Source organism: Phoca vitulina, unplaced genomic scaffold (assembly GCF_004348235.1).
Source record: "Phoca vitulina isolate PV1807 unplaced genomic scaffold, GSC_HSeal_1.0 scaffold4, whole genome shotgun sequence".
Lineage (NCBI taxonomy): Eukaryota > Metazoa > Chordata > Mammalia > Carnivora > Phocidae > Phoca > Phoca vitulina.
In genome coordinates, this window is record NW_022589707.1 from 5,455,800 (window position 1) to 5,472,410 (window position 16,611).

Genomic DNA, 16,611 nt, shown 5'->3' on the forward strand with positions numbered 1-16,611 from the left:
AAAAAAATTAAAAGTGTCATTTTTATATTTATCACATATTTACTATTGATATTCCATCAGTAATCTTCTGTAGCTGGCTTATAGCAGCTCATGAGACCCAGCTGTTATATATTCAGAAATATCCTGACCTCGTTGTTCAACTGTTGATAGCTTGAGTCTGGCCACGGAGGAAAGATTTATATTCATGATACTGGTCAGTGCTATACATCCAAGCTTTTTTTTCCCCTTTTATATCGTAGCCCCCCCACCTCTTCCCAACAGCTGTCTTACCAACTCCCTCTGGACTTTTTTTTTTTTTTTAATTTTGCCTGAAAGATAATCTTTAACATTTCTTGTAGTGTGTGTCTCCTGGTGGTGGGTTATTTAAGTTTTTCCAAGGTTTTTGAAAGATCTTTTCACTGGATATGGGGTCATTGCAGATGTAATTAGTTGGGTTTGGATGAGGTCATACTGGAGTCCCTTGGGCTCCTAATCCGATATGATTGGTGTCCTTGTAGGAAGATGGCCACGTGAGGAGACGACAGAGGCCGTGCTGGAGTTCCATACCTACAAACTGAGGCATGCCAAACATTGCCAGCAACTCAACAGACGTAGGAACAGGGGAGAAAGAATTCCCCTCCAGGTTTCAGAGCGAGCACGGCCCTGCTATCATCTTCCTTTTGGACTTCTAGACTCCAGAACTGTGAGACAATACATTTCTGTTGTTTTAAGCCACACAGGGTGCAGTACTTTGTTACAGGGGCTCAAGGAAACGAAGACAGAGGACTAACTGGATACCAGTTTCTTCATCATGGTGGGAAGCAGAAGTCCCCAGACTCCTTTAGCCTTTGCTATCTGAATGACTTTCCCACCTTTCACTTAATGGATAATAAGTTAATGGAAGGCAAGTATCACATCTTATTTTTTTGTGTGTTTTCCATAGCCCCTACTTACTGTTGGATTTAACATGCGTGTCAGTTGGATATGAAATTTGTGGCTTCCGATATTGGGTAGGCAAAATAATTTTATTTTCTATGATTAGTATCATTTTGTTTTTAAGTTCCCATCCCATTGGGGTACACACGTGGTTCATTCAGGGGTTTCTCAGACAGGTTTCTCAGACAATGCTTTTCTCCTTATCTTTCTTCCTGGTTCTGTGGGGAGCTTAGGAAGTGTCAAGGCATTGGCAGGGAGGGTACTTGGTCTTTGGTCATTGTTTATCTTTTCTTCAGAATTCTCATTCATACTGCTTTTCAGCCTCTGTCCCCACTTATACCTGCTGCCTCTTAGGTGTGTTTGTCTGTCCTTCAGTCCCTATTGATCCATGCAGGATGCTCTATGTCTTTCATATTTCAACCAGGAGGTCTCTTCAGGCTTGATGTTTTCACATGAATGAGAGCATGGCTATTCCTAATCTATCCTGAGTGCCTTGGGGTTCCTGAGAGACTATTTCAGGTCTCTCTGTCAAGATGCGTTGTCGAGCCATGTATCTGTTCTCCATTGCTGCTATAATGAATTACTACAAACTTTATGGCTTAAAACAACACACACGTACTGTCTTACAGTTCCATAGTTCAGAAGTTTGACACAGGTTTTGTTAAGCTAACATCATTTAGGTCACAGCCCAGCTGTGTTCCCTCCTGGAGGTTCTAGGAGAGAATAATTTCCCTGCCTTTTGTAGCTTCTAGAGGTCATCCGCACTCCTTGGCTCATGACTCCCTTCTGCCTTTCAAAGCCAGAAACACAGATCTCTCTGACTCTGTTTCTGCCACCACATCTTTCTCTCTCTTCTGTTTTCCCCTTCCATAGTTAAGGATTCTTGGGCTTACATTGAGCACACCTGGGTAACCCAAGATAGTGTCCCTATTTTAAACAAAGCTGATTAGAAACTTTAATTCCATCATCAACCCTAATTCCCCTTTGCTATGTAACCCAACAGACTCACAGGTTCTGGGAATTGGGGATGCTGACGACTTGGCAGGGGCATTACTCTGCTTACCACAAGCCATTTCTTTTTTTTTTTTTTTTAAGATTTTATTTATTTATTTGACAGGGAGAGACAGCGAGAGAGGGAACACCAGCAGGGAGAGTGGGAGAGGGAGAGCAGGCTTCCCGCTGAGCAGGGAGCCCGATGCGGGGCTCGATCCCAGGACCTTGGGATCACGACCCGAACCAAAGGCAGACACCTAATGACTGAGCCACCCAGGCACCCCCACAGCCATTTCTCCTTACCGGTCTGGTATGAGTGACATGTACGGACCCAGGACCTGGTTCTCCTCACCCTGGAAATTAGCATAACTCTCCTCTGCAAGAACCTCTGAGCTTCTGATTCTACACCTGTCTCTCATTTCTTTTACTGATCAGGGTATAGAGGCCAGGACACAGAGAAAGAGAGATCAGGAAAATGCAGGAACCCCTCCTTGGCTAACCCTCCTCCCTTTCCCGTAGCCAAAGTAATTTTTAGCTCTTTCACAGAGGAACAGGTAGACCCTGCAAGTGTCTTCCAAATTCATCATTTAGGGATAGATTTCAGTTTTAAAATTAAAAAGAGAAGAGTTAAATTTATTGTCATTCTCTTCATGTATAAAGCTTTATCCTGTCAGTAGTGATTCATTAAGAATCTAGTGAGGAGAGAGAAACCCAACATGGTACCAAAAGGATTTGAGGGGAGGCTTGCCGGAGAGGCAGGCACCCACCTAAGAAAGTGCCCAGAAGGGCAAGGAGACAGCAGAGCATAGTTCAAGCCAGCCTTCAGTTCAGCTTGTCTGGCGGACACCTCCTCATCTGGGCCAGAGATATGGCCGGTTCCTCCCTCAGCTGTAACAGAGTAGAGGAATCATATTCTCATCCACATTTCAATATATGAATGACTTGAATGAATTGAATGAATAAGCGATATTACAGATGGGGACAGAGAGTGAGGAGCTATTTTTCTAAGGCATGAGCCATATGGAAGTTGCTCCAAGCTACTGAGTTGTGACAATCATCAGAGAGTCAGGAGCCAGCTGGCTCCCCCGATCTGGCTGACATGTCTCTTCGCCCTCCAGTCTGTTGTGCCATCTCTCGGGAGGAAGACCACATTGCTCTCCATGCGTGGTGATGACACTGAGCCAATGCAGGGGATGAGTTACGTCAGTTCTCATGGGCTGTGCAGGACCCACACAGCCTTAGCTGGTGTGAAAGCCTGCCAGCCAAATGGAGGGATGACATGGTCTCATCAAGAGCAAGAACGCTCCCTTCGCCCTGTATCTGGGGCCACCCTCCACCTCCCTCCCTTCACTCGCTCAATAAAAATCCCAGGGGCAGACATGAAGGACAGAAAGAGAAAGAAAAGGAGAAAAGAGGCTGCGTGTGTGCCTGTGGGCATGTGTCCATTTTGGGTTCACTCCCTCCAATCCTGACATGTATACGTATTATATTGAGTCCTCTCAATGAACTTCTAAAAACTGAGAGTGAACAACTAGTTGGTGATAGCAATTTTTCATATGTTCTAAATGTTCACAGAATGCATACTACACTTACCACTTGATTTACCATTATTTAAATATTATAAAAGGATTCATTAAATGTGGAAAGATTAAAAAAACCCAATACTCTCCCACAAATACAGTGTTGCAGCTGATGCTCTGTTAGAAGCTAGAACCCCAAAGCTAACTTTGAATCGTGTGACTGCGGCATCAGGAATAATAACAAAGATATTACATCACTAGACCCTGATGAAAGGGTGATGGGACACAGATGCTTGATTTGTCTCAGGCTCCTTCTCCCTGTTAGGTCACTTCTATTTCTTCCTTTCCTAGGTACTCACCTTAAGGCACTCCATCACAGCCAATCCAAAGAGGATAATTGTCTTGAAAATGAATCTTCAGATGACAGGGCATGGTAAAGGAAGAGGGAAGAGGAGGTTGGCTGGGACACGTTGGCTGTCCTCCAGGCATCTTGGGGTCTTATGTCTCATTTCAATAGAATGAGGTTCTACCAGCTGCTTAGCCGATTCTCATCCTCAACTATTATGAATCGATGGCTTGGCAATGCTTCTCGTGTGTCATTCCCTCAGCCCCCACCCTTCATCCCATCCCACTGTAAATCTCCCAGCCTGCTGCAAGCACAGGCTTTCCCTTGAGTCCAAAACCCAGCCAACACTTGTAAGAGTTGCCTGCACCAGGCAACATGCATCTTTCAACCATTTGGAGGTATTCTAATCCTTCTCTTAATCTTACAGATGAGAAAATTGAAGATCAGGGCTTCCTAAACCAGCAAGGAGTAGAGCTCTGATTTGAACCCAGGTCTGTTTGATTCCAAGTCCCCAAGATGTTTCCTCTACCTCATGTTGCATTTGGAGCATAAATGAGATCTAGGGAGGTCATTAGAGGCACAGGGAATACAGAGTCCAACTTTGATCAGTTCACTAGTTGACTCTGCCTGTCCAGGTCTCAGATCCTGTGGGCCAGGGATGAAGAGGATGCAGATCCCTTGGTTGGCTGTCAGAATGGCTTCCTTCCCTCAGAGCTGAGCCTTTTTTACTTTGAATACCCTGAAGACCTAAATCTCTTGAGCTCTGATCCGCTTTTATCTCCTTTCCAGCTACCCAGGTGACATGTCCTATAGCTGGTTTCTAGCTTCAGAGACTGAAATCCCTTTTCATCACCCTGCTGCTGTCACACTTTCTCCTTCAGTTACGATGACTCTCAATGGTCTCCTGGGGGAGCCAGAGAGTCGTCTCTTGTTTACAGGTAAATAATGAGTCATTCAACATATTTACATACTAGGACTTCAGCAGGATTTCAGTAAAGATAAGGTGCAGGGTAAAGCTGGTTCCCAAGGAGGATGCGGTGATTCATCACACACTTAAGAAAGGACCAGCCTCATTTCCTCCCCAGCTTGAGGGGAAATGATCACTCTGCTCTGTGGCAGCAGATTTGCAAGAGGGAGGAGCCCTGCAGCCACAGCTCTGGCCCAGATGAGGAGGTGTCAACCATACTAGCTGAGCTGAGGCTGGCTTGAACTATGCTCTGCTGTCTCCTTGCCCTTCTCCTGGGCACTTTCTTAGGTGGGTGCTGCTCTCTCTGGCAAACCTCCCCTCAAGTCCTCACGCATGCCAACCCTTCGAATCCAGGGTCTCAGCTGTTGGATTGACTCCCTTTAGTACATGCCTTCCATTTTCTGGAATGAATATGGGACTTGAATCCTAGTGACTGGTATGCTGAGTCTTGGTTTTCTCTATCCTCTGGGAAGGAGTTTGCTCTCTTGGTCTCCCCTTGCCCAGTGCTCTTCTGCACTCTTAGCCCTTCCGGTCTACTCCCTCCGATGGATTGATCCCATATGCCTGAGCCATGGATGGACTTGAGCCACCCCTGGGTCAGGAAGGAAGGCAAGGTCCATTGGGGTTCTTCACTCTAAATGGCTTTTTTACACTTCCCTCAGGTATCGGAGCTCAGACCATCCACCAATGGCCACCTGTCAGGGTGCAGCTTGTGGGCAGCCTGCTCTCCCTGGAATGCACCGTGAAGGGGACATCAAGCCCTTATCTATATTGGTACTGGCAGTCCCTGGGAGGGACCCCACAGTTGCTCTTCTCCTCCTTAAGTGTTGACCAGATAGTTCGTGAGACACAGCAGAACTTCACAGCCTTCAGGCCCCAGGATGGTCAGTTCATCCTGAGTTCTGAGAAGCTCCTCCTCAGTGACTCTGGCTTCTACCTCTGCGCCTGGAGTCTCACACTGAGGTGGGTGGGGTAAACATCTGTGCAAAAACCCCACCCTCTCCCAGAGCCCTCACTCAGGGGCTGGGTGGAGGATACTTGGGTGTTTGATTGTCAGCCACTGTGAGAACCACGGAATCAGGCCAGATTCTCCAAAAGAACTTTACTAAGTTCTCAGGGAGAACAAAAAGATATTTGTGTGTAGGACCTGTGGATTGCATACACGTAGTCAAGTTCCCAGGGCACGGATGCGTTGTCCTGAGCTGTTATACTCCAGCCCTCAAAGTGAGCTGGACCTTGCCTCACACTCTCTTTGCCTGAATTCCTGTCTGTCCACACTGGGGAGTGAGAGAGGTGGGAAACACCAGTAGCAGGATGTGGTGTGGTGGCAGACAGGTGGGCAAGTAGGAGGATGCCAACTCAGGTAACTTCAGTGGCTAAATTTCATCACCTGGAGAGTCTCCTTCTATTGATCTTTCTGCAGAGAGTAGATGTCTTAGGGAAACTTGGATGAGGCTTTGTGCTGGGGAAGGGGCAGGGTGTTCAGTAGGCTGTTCTCTTGCGGGCTGGAATTGTGCTCTTGTTAGTATCAGAAACTACACTTAGGGATTGTGATTATTGTTTTGGATTTTAGGCTTTTTAATTCGTATTCTACTGTGTCTCATCCCTTCCCTTGTAGCAAAAGGGAGCAGAAAAGCAGATGGTGACCAAAGACATACAAAAGAGGGAACAAGTTGAGGGCACACGTGTATAATGGTAAAACCCTAAAAAAGAGAAATTACTTGGATGAGAATGAAGGAGAGGAAAAGGCTTCTGGGGGTGGCTGGGAAGAGATGCTACAGTTCCCTTGGCAACGGAGCTTCCTTCCTCATCCATCAGTCCCTCATCCCTCCCTTGTCCTCCTTATTCTTAACAAGCTTTTCTTTCCTAATATCCTTTGTACTCCACGAGGGGGCACAAGAATCTTAAAATACTCTGTTCCTGGCATCACTTCGTCTAGGACAGTTCAGACATTTGTTTATTTTCAGTACCTTTCGATCTGCGGAGGAAAATCTGAGACACAGATAGACGGTGATCAAGATGGTGTTTACGAATGCCCAAGGGCTCCTACTGCACCTTCAGAATCTGCTTCTGTGTTAAGCAGCTAGCACATGCTGGGCTGGGCGCTCTGAGCCATCACAGGGATCAGAAAGAAAAACGAAGTTGCACTCAAGATGGTGCTAGGCGTAGTCACAGCATGGCTTAATCAAGGCACTTGGTTGGCTTTTTTCTCCCCCATGTGTGAAAATATTAATTTACTAAGGCAAGCAGTACATTTGCAACTCAAGTTTGGTTCACACTTAAAAAGTAAACAACGTTTCAAGCTAATGTTTGTTTGCTAGCTGATTATTGAACATTAGCAGAGTTGGATCTCTCCCTGAAACAGTGCTGCCAGATTACCTTCAGAACTGGCTTAGAGTCACATCAGCATTGAGCGGATGGATAATCGAGCACATTCTCGTATTTGTCCCTCTGCTCCCCCAGCTTCCTGATATTAACATCTGACACTGGTGTGGCAGTTTGTTACTTCTTATGCTGTACCTGTCTGTGGTTTTCGACAAAGATACCAGTGTCCTGCAAACAGTTCTACTGGCCCAGATGTCCCGTGCTTCACCTATTGACTTCTCTCCTCATTGCCTGATCTTTTCTGTCTCTGTATTTTTAAGGCACCTTGGTTTTTGAGTCTAAATTTACCAGTTGGTTTTAGCCTTGGGCTAATTATCTCATCTCTCTTTCCTCACCTGTCAAACTTCCCTCACTGGATTCAGTGTATTAAATGAGATGGTGTTCTAACGCCCCATTACAGGGTCCAATTTTCAACAGATATTATTTTCCTCTTTTAGCTTACAAGATATTTTGATCCCAACTTACCCAAAAGAAAGACTTATTTAAAAAAAAAACATTAAATTTTAGGCCATGTAGTAAATATTTAAAAATGCTGAATATACTCGGATGGCAAGCCGGTGAGACTTGTACCCTGTGTGGTATTCATTCAGATGCTGGTGGTTTCTGGTGGGGATTGATGCAGTCTCAGAATCCCTCACAGAGAGCTGTTCCAGGTAATCACTACTAGTCAAGTGGTAGGAGAGGTAAGACAGGTTTTCATTCCTGTAAGATATTCAAAAGTTCTGGAAAACGTCACAAAGGAGAAGTTTTAGTGATGGTTAGGTTTTTAGGAAGCTAGCATTTAGATAAGCAAAATGACATTCTCAGCCAGAGAATCTGTTTGAATAGAAATGTGGAGTTCCCAGTGAATATTGTAAGTTCTAGAAAAGCAGTGAGTGAACAACCCTGATCATTGCACAGAGTGACAGAAAGACAGGAGGACGTTAATAGGTAAGGGGAAGCTTGTCAAGGAGAGGCTTGAAAGCCATCCAAGTTCATCAAAACAAGTTAACATCCTCCATGTTATCTGCCCTATTCATGAATACGAGTCCTCGGCCCTAACGGTTTCCCTATGTCTAAGGACTCAGGAATCTACCATCACCTTAATTTCAGGGGACAAAGGAAATTAGCTCAGGATGGCAGATGCTGCTCAGATATACTTTCTCCTGCAAGGAATTCATCAATATCACTCATGCCTGGTGCAGATGAGGCAGCCTCCTTTCTAGGAGAGCTTCCAGGACCCCATTCTTGGCTGACTTTGGAGGCATGGCAGGATCACAATTCCTATGCATGTCATTCCTAGGCCACTGGCACGTGGAAGATCCAGAGCCACATGCCGGGGGCCAAGGAAACTCAAGTTGTTTTGCCTGGATCTCAGGCACTCATGGGATTGATAGGGAGTGAGCCAGGAGCTCTCAACGGCTGAGGAAGTCAGGAAAGATCCAGGGTTGGAGAGCTGGTGACGCTGAAATTGGGCTGTTTCATATTTTTGTCCAGGATTATATGCTTTGCGTTGAGTGTGGTGTAGCCCAAGCACGCTTGGCCTGTGACGTAGCCTGTCATTTCCCACTCCCTCCTCCAGGGGATTCTCTCTGGTTTTCTGTTCTCTCTGCATTATGTTCTCCCTCCTCCTCTTAGCCAGCTGGGATTGAAGATAGCCATCACACAGACCTCACCCGCCTCAGCAGTAGGGGATGAGGCTTTAGAGAAGCCCAGGGAGTCCAGCACACAGACACCAGCTCAGATATCCAGGGACTGCCCATGCTCAGTCTGTTGATTATCTGGGGCTGCCTTTCCTGTGACTCATTAGCACCTCTCATTAGATGAATGGAAGGAAGCAGGAGGGTGCAATGGGGGAAGGTGGGGAGGTGGGGGTGCACATTTAGGGAACAGGTGGGAGGAGGGAGTTGCCGGAGTGATGTGAGGCCAGGAGGGACCCCAAGTGGGCCAGAGCGGTTTGCACCTGTTTTCCTTCTTCACTATCTCCAGGGCACCGGCTGCAGCCTCTGATCTCGGTGTCACCTCCAGCAGGTGCAGACGTGTTGGGGGTGGGGTGGTCTGCACGGGGAGCTGCGGTGCCTAGATTCCCCTCTAGAGGGCCTTTCCTCTCCCTCTGTAGTTCTCTTTCCACTGCCACAGTGCTCACCGGAGGCTCAGTAGAAAGAGCCGCAGGGAAGGGGTTGGGGCAGGATGTGGTGATTGTGGTTCTCATGATGCTCAGAAGGGGGGCTGGAGGGGGGAGGACTTTCAAAGGCCTCCAGATGCAGGACCTGCTAAATGTCAGACCACATCCTGTTGTGACCCCTGAGATGAGCTAGGGGCAGGTGGGTGGCTGTTATGATGTTACTCAGAGATAAAGAGCTCAGCAGCCAGCCCTGCGCTTAGACATCCCCAAACCTCCCCCAGTTGTCTCCCAAAAGACCCCAAACTGCATCTTTTTACTTCCTGCCTTTGATTCAAGGCCACTCTCCTTGAAACACTATTTTCTTCTCCTCATTCACGGCCCAGCCCAGCCCAGCCTCCTTCCTGGAGGAGGGCCAGGAACAGGTGTCAGGGCTCCAGGTGCCTTAACTGTGGGGTTCCAGGGTTGGCACCAGCCCCCTCCCCCTCAGAGACAGCCCCTGAGGCTGTGTCACTGTGTGAATGATGTGCGTCTGGGAAAAACTTAGATTCCCCGAGTTCTCTTCCTCATGGTGATTTGGGGCCTGCAGACTTTGAATCACTGAATCTAAAGAGCAGAGGTTGAAGATTCTTTAGACATCACTTTACCCAATCTCCTCCCTTCACAAATAAGGTGATAGAAGCCCCAAGAAGCAAAAGGAGTTGTCTAGGGCCATGCAGCTGTGGACAGAGGAGGACCAGAAGCTAATTCTCTGTGTTTGAGCAGCTCCTGGATCTCAGACAAAGCTTAGAGGAACGTGGGCTCTGTACTGAGCTGTGATCTTGCCATGAATTTTATGAGCTGCTTGTAGAAGAATACATAAGGTGCAACCCTCAGACCCAAGTGACAAGAGGATGGAGGGGTCAATACAATGATCTGCAGAATTAGACTCTCAGAAACTAGACAGGTTGAAGAGATCAGCTAAAGAAATGTGATAAGATTAAACAAGTACTCCCTGTCTCCCCTCATCTCTCCCCAACCCCCCAAAAAGAGAAAAGCAACTGTCTGCACACCGGAAGGGTAGTGTATGACTCATAGCAGAACCTGTGAAAAAGACCCAAGGTCTGAGTCAAAAGTGAGTTCTGTGAGTGGGTACAGGATGTTGAAAATTGCCCTAACAGACCCAGTGTAGACAATAGCGAACCCACGTGGCCCTGTGTTCTGTTCTGAACAGCACACTTTTAGAAAAGTAGAAGGCTGAAAACAAACATAAATGTTTTCAGAAGAGGGTGGCTGGGCTGTGGAGAGTTGGAGGTGCTCAAAACTGGGCCATATGAGAAAAACATTGAGAGAGAACTGGAAATGTTTAGCCAGAAAATAAACTTTAGGCTAATAATAATTTTTATAATAGTAGCTAATATTTATTGAGGCTGTGAGAGCAGCTTTGCATGTTGTGTGCATTAATAAGATGAAACCACCTTATGAAGTCAGGGTTGTGATTCAGCCCATTTTATAGGAAGGAAAGCTGAGTCTCAGAGGTGGTCATAAAGTTGATAAGTGCAGATCTGAGGCTTCAACCAAGGTCTCTCTGGCTCGGAAGTGCATATTCTTTGTTGTCATAATGTTCTCTCTCTGCTGCAGGCTTTTTCTCCTCTGCAAACTCCAGCTTTTAAGGGTTGGGTTTATTCTGTCTCTCAGAGATGTGTAGACTCGGCTGGGGTGGGCTTGCTAGCTGACATAGGAAGTGCTCTCCTGGGAGTATGGTGATGGTCAATGAGGGGTGTGACAGGTGTGATATTGAGATTGATGGATATGGAAACAGGACAGAATTCTTCACAAGAGCCATCCGGTGATGAAATGGCTACTCAGGCAGATGGAGAGCTCCCTGTTCCCAGGACAGGTCAAGCATAACTGGGGGGATACAAGAACCCCTACCAGCAAAAGCGTGTGTAATTCCCAGACCCAGTCAAGACGAAGTCTCACTGTGGGAATGAGGGTGCAAAGGACCCAGCTGTAATTGCTGGAGTGACCTAGCACTTGGGCAGGAAGGGTCATGCCCAGGACCACCCTCAAGTCGCTATTTTAAAAAAAGCACTTCCTTCCGTCAGTGCGTTTGATCAGGAAGCAGTAGGGCGCTAGGTCCACAGGAAGCCCCGGAGGGCAGTCTCCTGTGAAGACCACCCCTCAGACTCACAGAGGACAGGCTGAGATACTCAGAGCTGGTTGAGGATGCTCCTGGGGAGATAGTCACGGCTGTGGGCTCTTGTTGACGTACAGATCCACTCATTTATCACTGGGACCCCATCCTCCCCACGGAGGGAACCCTATTAGGACTCCAAGTACAGCAAAAATAAGGACACTAGACAGAAATGGAGGAGAGTCCCCATGTAGTCGGGACTGTGAGTGTGTGGTGAGCAGAGACTAGGTCCTCTGTTGGAGGGAGATGATTCAGGATATGGCCAAGTGCGGTCACAATAAATGCTAAGGGAAGGCAGAGAGGAATGGTGTGTTAAGGAACCCGGGGACCTCAGATCCATAAACATAGCTCAAGAACACAAAGTCTCCAAGGCGGGAGGGGAACATATCCAGCCCTGGATGGAGGCAGGAAATTCTTTGTGTTTGGGGCCGAGATGGGGTGGATAACATCTCAGATTATGGGGTATCAAGGCCCAGAAATCACCATTCTGGTAACTACAGGAGTCTGCCACAAACAATGGGAATGAACTGTAATTAAAATTGTTGCCCAGGCTTGGTGGCCTTCCATACTAGAAGTCTTCTTATATGGGCACAGGGTAATTTCATGGACAGAGTAAAAGTGAACTTGGTCATGAAAGTTTGACAAGAGGTCGATGGGTGAGCAGAAGAGCAATTCATCCATAGGTCAGTAGTGGTTCTAAGAATTGACATGGGGGTTTTAGCCATTCCTGATCCCCATTAGCGTCTCCTAGCACCCCTAAATGAAAATACATGTAGGCTTGAGCATGTTTTTGGTTTCAAGTGCCAATCATCTGTTCCCACATCCATCCCTAAGTAGTGACCTCATGAATGTCCTCCTACACAGGACATTTAGCGCTGTGTATCACACTGACTGTGAAGGCTGAGATCAGTCAGGCTCCCCTTCCCTGGGTCCCTATGGAAGAGGAAAAATAGGGAAATACCTCAGGGCAGGAAATGGAGATATTAAGATCTATCAGGATCCATTGCTCATTTTCCACCCTCTCTTGTTCTGAAATCCTTTTTTTCTCTCTTCTCTCCCTCCTTCTTCCCTAATCACTTACTTACAAGAGAAAAAATCTTTGTCTCTTGGATGGTCCCAGCACCTTCTGCCCCCATCCCCACTGCCCAGCCTGTGTAGCCTGACCATGAGCCCCACAGGAGGAGGGCGTGTGAGTCTTTCAGATACTAGTGCTGATAGGAAAATTTTTCTGGGCAAGTGACAGTGGCTTGAGCAGCCCTTCCCCACAGGAACCTCACCCCCTACCAAGATGTTCTCCTGATGACCTGACCAGTTGGATGCTCCCCTTTCCCTCCTAATTTTTATTCTTTTTTTTTTTTTTTTTTTTTTTTATGTTTTTATGTTTTATTCATCATTCTTTTTTTTTTTTTTAATTTTTTTTTATTGTTATGTTAATCCCCATACATTACATCATTAGTTTTAGATATAGTGTTCCATGATTCATTGTTTGTGCATAACACCCAGTGCTCCATGCAGAACGTGCCCTCCTCAATACCCATCACCAGGCTAACCCATCCTCCCAACCCCCTCCCCTCTAGAACCCTCAGTTTGTTTTTCAGAGTCCATCGTCTCTCATGGTTCTTCTCCCCCTCCGATGTCCCCCCCTTCATTCTTCCCCTCCTGCTACATTCTTCTTCTTCTTTTTTTCTTTCTTAACATATATTGCATTATTTGTTTCAGAGGTACAGATCTGAGATTCAACAGTCTTGCACAATTCACAGCGCTTACCAGAACACATACCCTCCCCAGTGTCCATCACCCAGTCACCCCATCCCTCCCACCCCACCCCCCACTCCAGCAACCCTCAGTTTGTTTCCTGAGATTAAGAATTCCTCATATCAGTGAGGTCATATGATACATGTCTTTCTCTGTTTGACTTATTTCGCTCAGCATAATACCCTCCAGTTCCATCCACGTCGTTGCAAATGGCAAGATCTTATTCCTTTTGATGGCTGCATAATATTCCATTGTATATATATACCACATCTTCTTTATCCATTCATCTGTCGATGGACATCTTGGCTCTTTCCACAGTTTGGCTATTGCGGACATTGCTGCTATAAACATCGGGGTGCACGTAGCCTTTCGGGTCCCTACTTTTGTATCTTTGGGGTAAATACCCAGTAGTGCAATTGCTGGATCATATGGTAGCTCTATTTTCAACTTTTTGAGGAACCTCCATACTGTTTTCCAGAGTGGCTGCACCAGCTTGCATTCCCACCAACAGTGTTCCCTCCTAATTTTTAAGTAAATCTCTAAAGGTCACAGGGTTGAGATTCCTCTCCTGGAGTGCTTCCTAAGGTGAGTCCAGCTGTGCCCTCGGGAATGGTGAGAACTTGGGGACCCCAGGCATCCTCCTAGAGATGCCTGGCTTCTAAGTCTCTTCAATCAATAAGCACACTTTGCCCTGTACTGGTCTCACTTGTGGAGTTTGCCCCTGGGCTACCTTCTGTCCACAGGTGTCTTCAATGGGATGAAGTTTAGATGAGCCTTGAGACTAGAATAGGCAGACAGGTCCAGGCCTGCGAGGAATCGCTTCAGTGCTTCCCATTCTCTGGACCCAGAAACTCTTTGGGAGCCCCTTTAATTGGAATGGCCATGTGTCCTAGTTTGCCGGGACAATCCTGATTCACTTCATTTTTTTTTAAGATTTTATTTATTTATTTGAGAGAGAGAGAGAACATACATGAGCAAGGGGGAGGGACAAAGGGAGAAGCAGACTCCCTGCTAAGCAGGGAGCCCGACATAGGTAGGGCTCGATCCCAGGACCCCAGGATCATGACCTGCTTAACCTGCTGAGCCACCCAGGCACCTGCTAATTCACTTCTTTTGTCCCAGAATCCCATCTTTCACCCTCAGTAGTGTCCCTATTCCTGCACTACATGATATGATCACCTTGCATCTAACCTGTCGTTGCTCAGTTTCACTTGGTGAAGGATGCATGGGATGCCCAGAATCGGTCCAGAAGGACCTACTTGGATTCCAGAGAGAGGGGCAGAGGCAGAAGAGGTTAACTTCCTAGTGCTCTGAGTTGAATATTGGGGAGGTGGGGGGGGGTGCTGTCTGAGGGAGACAAGAAAACAGCTGTAAGGATAAGGGGAAGGAGGCTCTCCTTGGGTCAAACAGGGTGTGCAATGTGGACTAGATGATGTTTGTAACTTTCTCCAGCTCTATTATGTCTCCAGGAGTGGGAGGGTGGGGGTCATTCATCCTCCTGAGGACATTCCTTCATTCTTCACGTCCCTCACATTGGCAAACCCCAGGTGTCCACCGGCATCTCCCCCCACATCCTCCCAGCTGCTAATTCCCCTGCTCAGCACGCCCCAGGTGAGGATCACCAAGCTTGCAGACCCCGTTTCCCTCCTGTGCGGGGTTATCTTCTCCCCACCTCCCCCTCCATCTCCATCCTGCTCCTTCTCAGCCCCCTCACTGCTCTGCACCCACAAATACCTGTCCTCCAAAGCCCTGTCCCAGGCCACCCCCTCTGGTCCACACAACACCCTCTTCTCTCTGGGGAGCTTACTTGTCCCTTCAGCTGCTCCTCTCCCATCCCACCCTTGTGAGGAGACACCACATGTGTCTAAAGCATGGGAGGCACGGCTCTTCCGGGTGCTGGTCTAGGGCCTAAACTCTGTCCCCTTTGGGGGGCTTTTTAGTCATTATAAAAATAAATAAAAAGAAAAAAACTGAGCTGCAGTTTGAGAAATCTAGAAATAATTATGACTGATGGGAAGTTACAGGCACGTGATGGGTTCCCCAGGCCACCCCCGCCCTGGGCTGTGTCCTTTCCTGGCCTGTGGGAGCGGAGTCTGGAGAACCCTTCACGTCCAGTTCCTGGACACTCAGTGCAGTGGGATGGATAGTGTCCCCCTAGACTTCATGCCCACCCCGAACCTCAGAACAAAAGTGACCCAATTTGGAAACAAGGTCTTTGCAGATGCACATGTCAAGGATCCCAGGATGAAATCCTTCTGAATTCAGGGTGTGTCCTAAATCCAATAACTCCCATCTTGATAAGAAAAAAATAAGGGAGAAATCAAGGCACAGGGACGTGGGAAGGTGATGTGGAGACAGGCATACAGTTGGAGGGATGCTGCCGCAAGCCAAGGACCAGCAAGCAGAAAAGATTCTCCCCTAGAGCTTTTGAAGGGAGTGCGGCCCTGCTTGCACCTTGATTTTGGACTCCAGAACTGGGAGAGAATAAATTTCTACAGCTTTAAACCATCAAGTTTGTGGTCCTTTGTCACTGCATTGCTAAGGAACAAATACACCCTTCGGTCTGTTCCTGTGGGTCCTGCACGGGAAGTTGGGGGTGGCTACTCCATGGTCCCTCGGGGACAGTCACACCGTTCTGGCCACTACTTGGAACAAACTTCCCGAATTTCCATCTTCCAGAGAACGTGCCACGGTGTCACCGCTTACCAGTCATTTGATCTGTGAACTGTGGCTTCCTCACCCACAGAGGAGGGAGGACACCTGCTTCCAGGGGTGTGGTGGGGATGAACGGAGACGGCACTGGTGCCAGGGCCCAGCCCCAAGTCGGGAACAGAGCAGGCCACCAACAAGGGACTCCACCTCCCCCATCCTTACTTGGCTGTCAAACTTCCTTCTCACCCCTGACTTCCTGCCTAAACGAGCCTATCTCTGGCCTCTCTCACTGGTCTGTGGGTCTGTGTCTTCTTTCCCCTGATTGCATCCCTTCCCTCCCCCGGTGCAGGGTTCTACAGCAGTGAATGTGACTTGCTTGGAGAGTTTACCCCAGTAAGATAGCTGTCTCTGCCCCAGCATGTGCTCGACATGCTGCATTTGGGGTGGCCTCTCTCTACCCCATCAAGGGAAGGGCACCTCAGCCCCTTCCCCATGCCTTCCCCAGGGTGTGACCCCGCAAGCCCCCCATCTGTGAAACCTCTGGGCTTCACTTAACGGTAGTTTCAACTCTGTGCCTTCTTTGGGATTCTAACCTAGGTATGCAGAATAGAGCTAGATCTTCTGCTGAAATCTCAAAACAAGATGAGATGGAGGCATTCAGAACAGACACAGATAAAACCTGAATGCATAATAAATGAAACCTGAGTCTGGAATTGAGAAATGACCAAGCATTCCAACCCAGAGGTTGCCCTGTCCTGGGTCCCGTGCTGAGGTGGGGTTAGGGCTCACCTCTGCTCATCC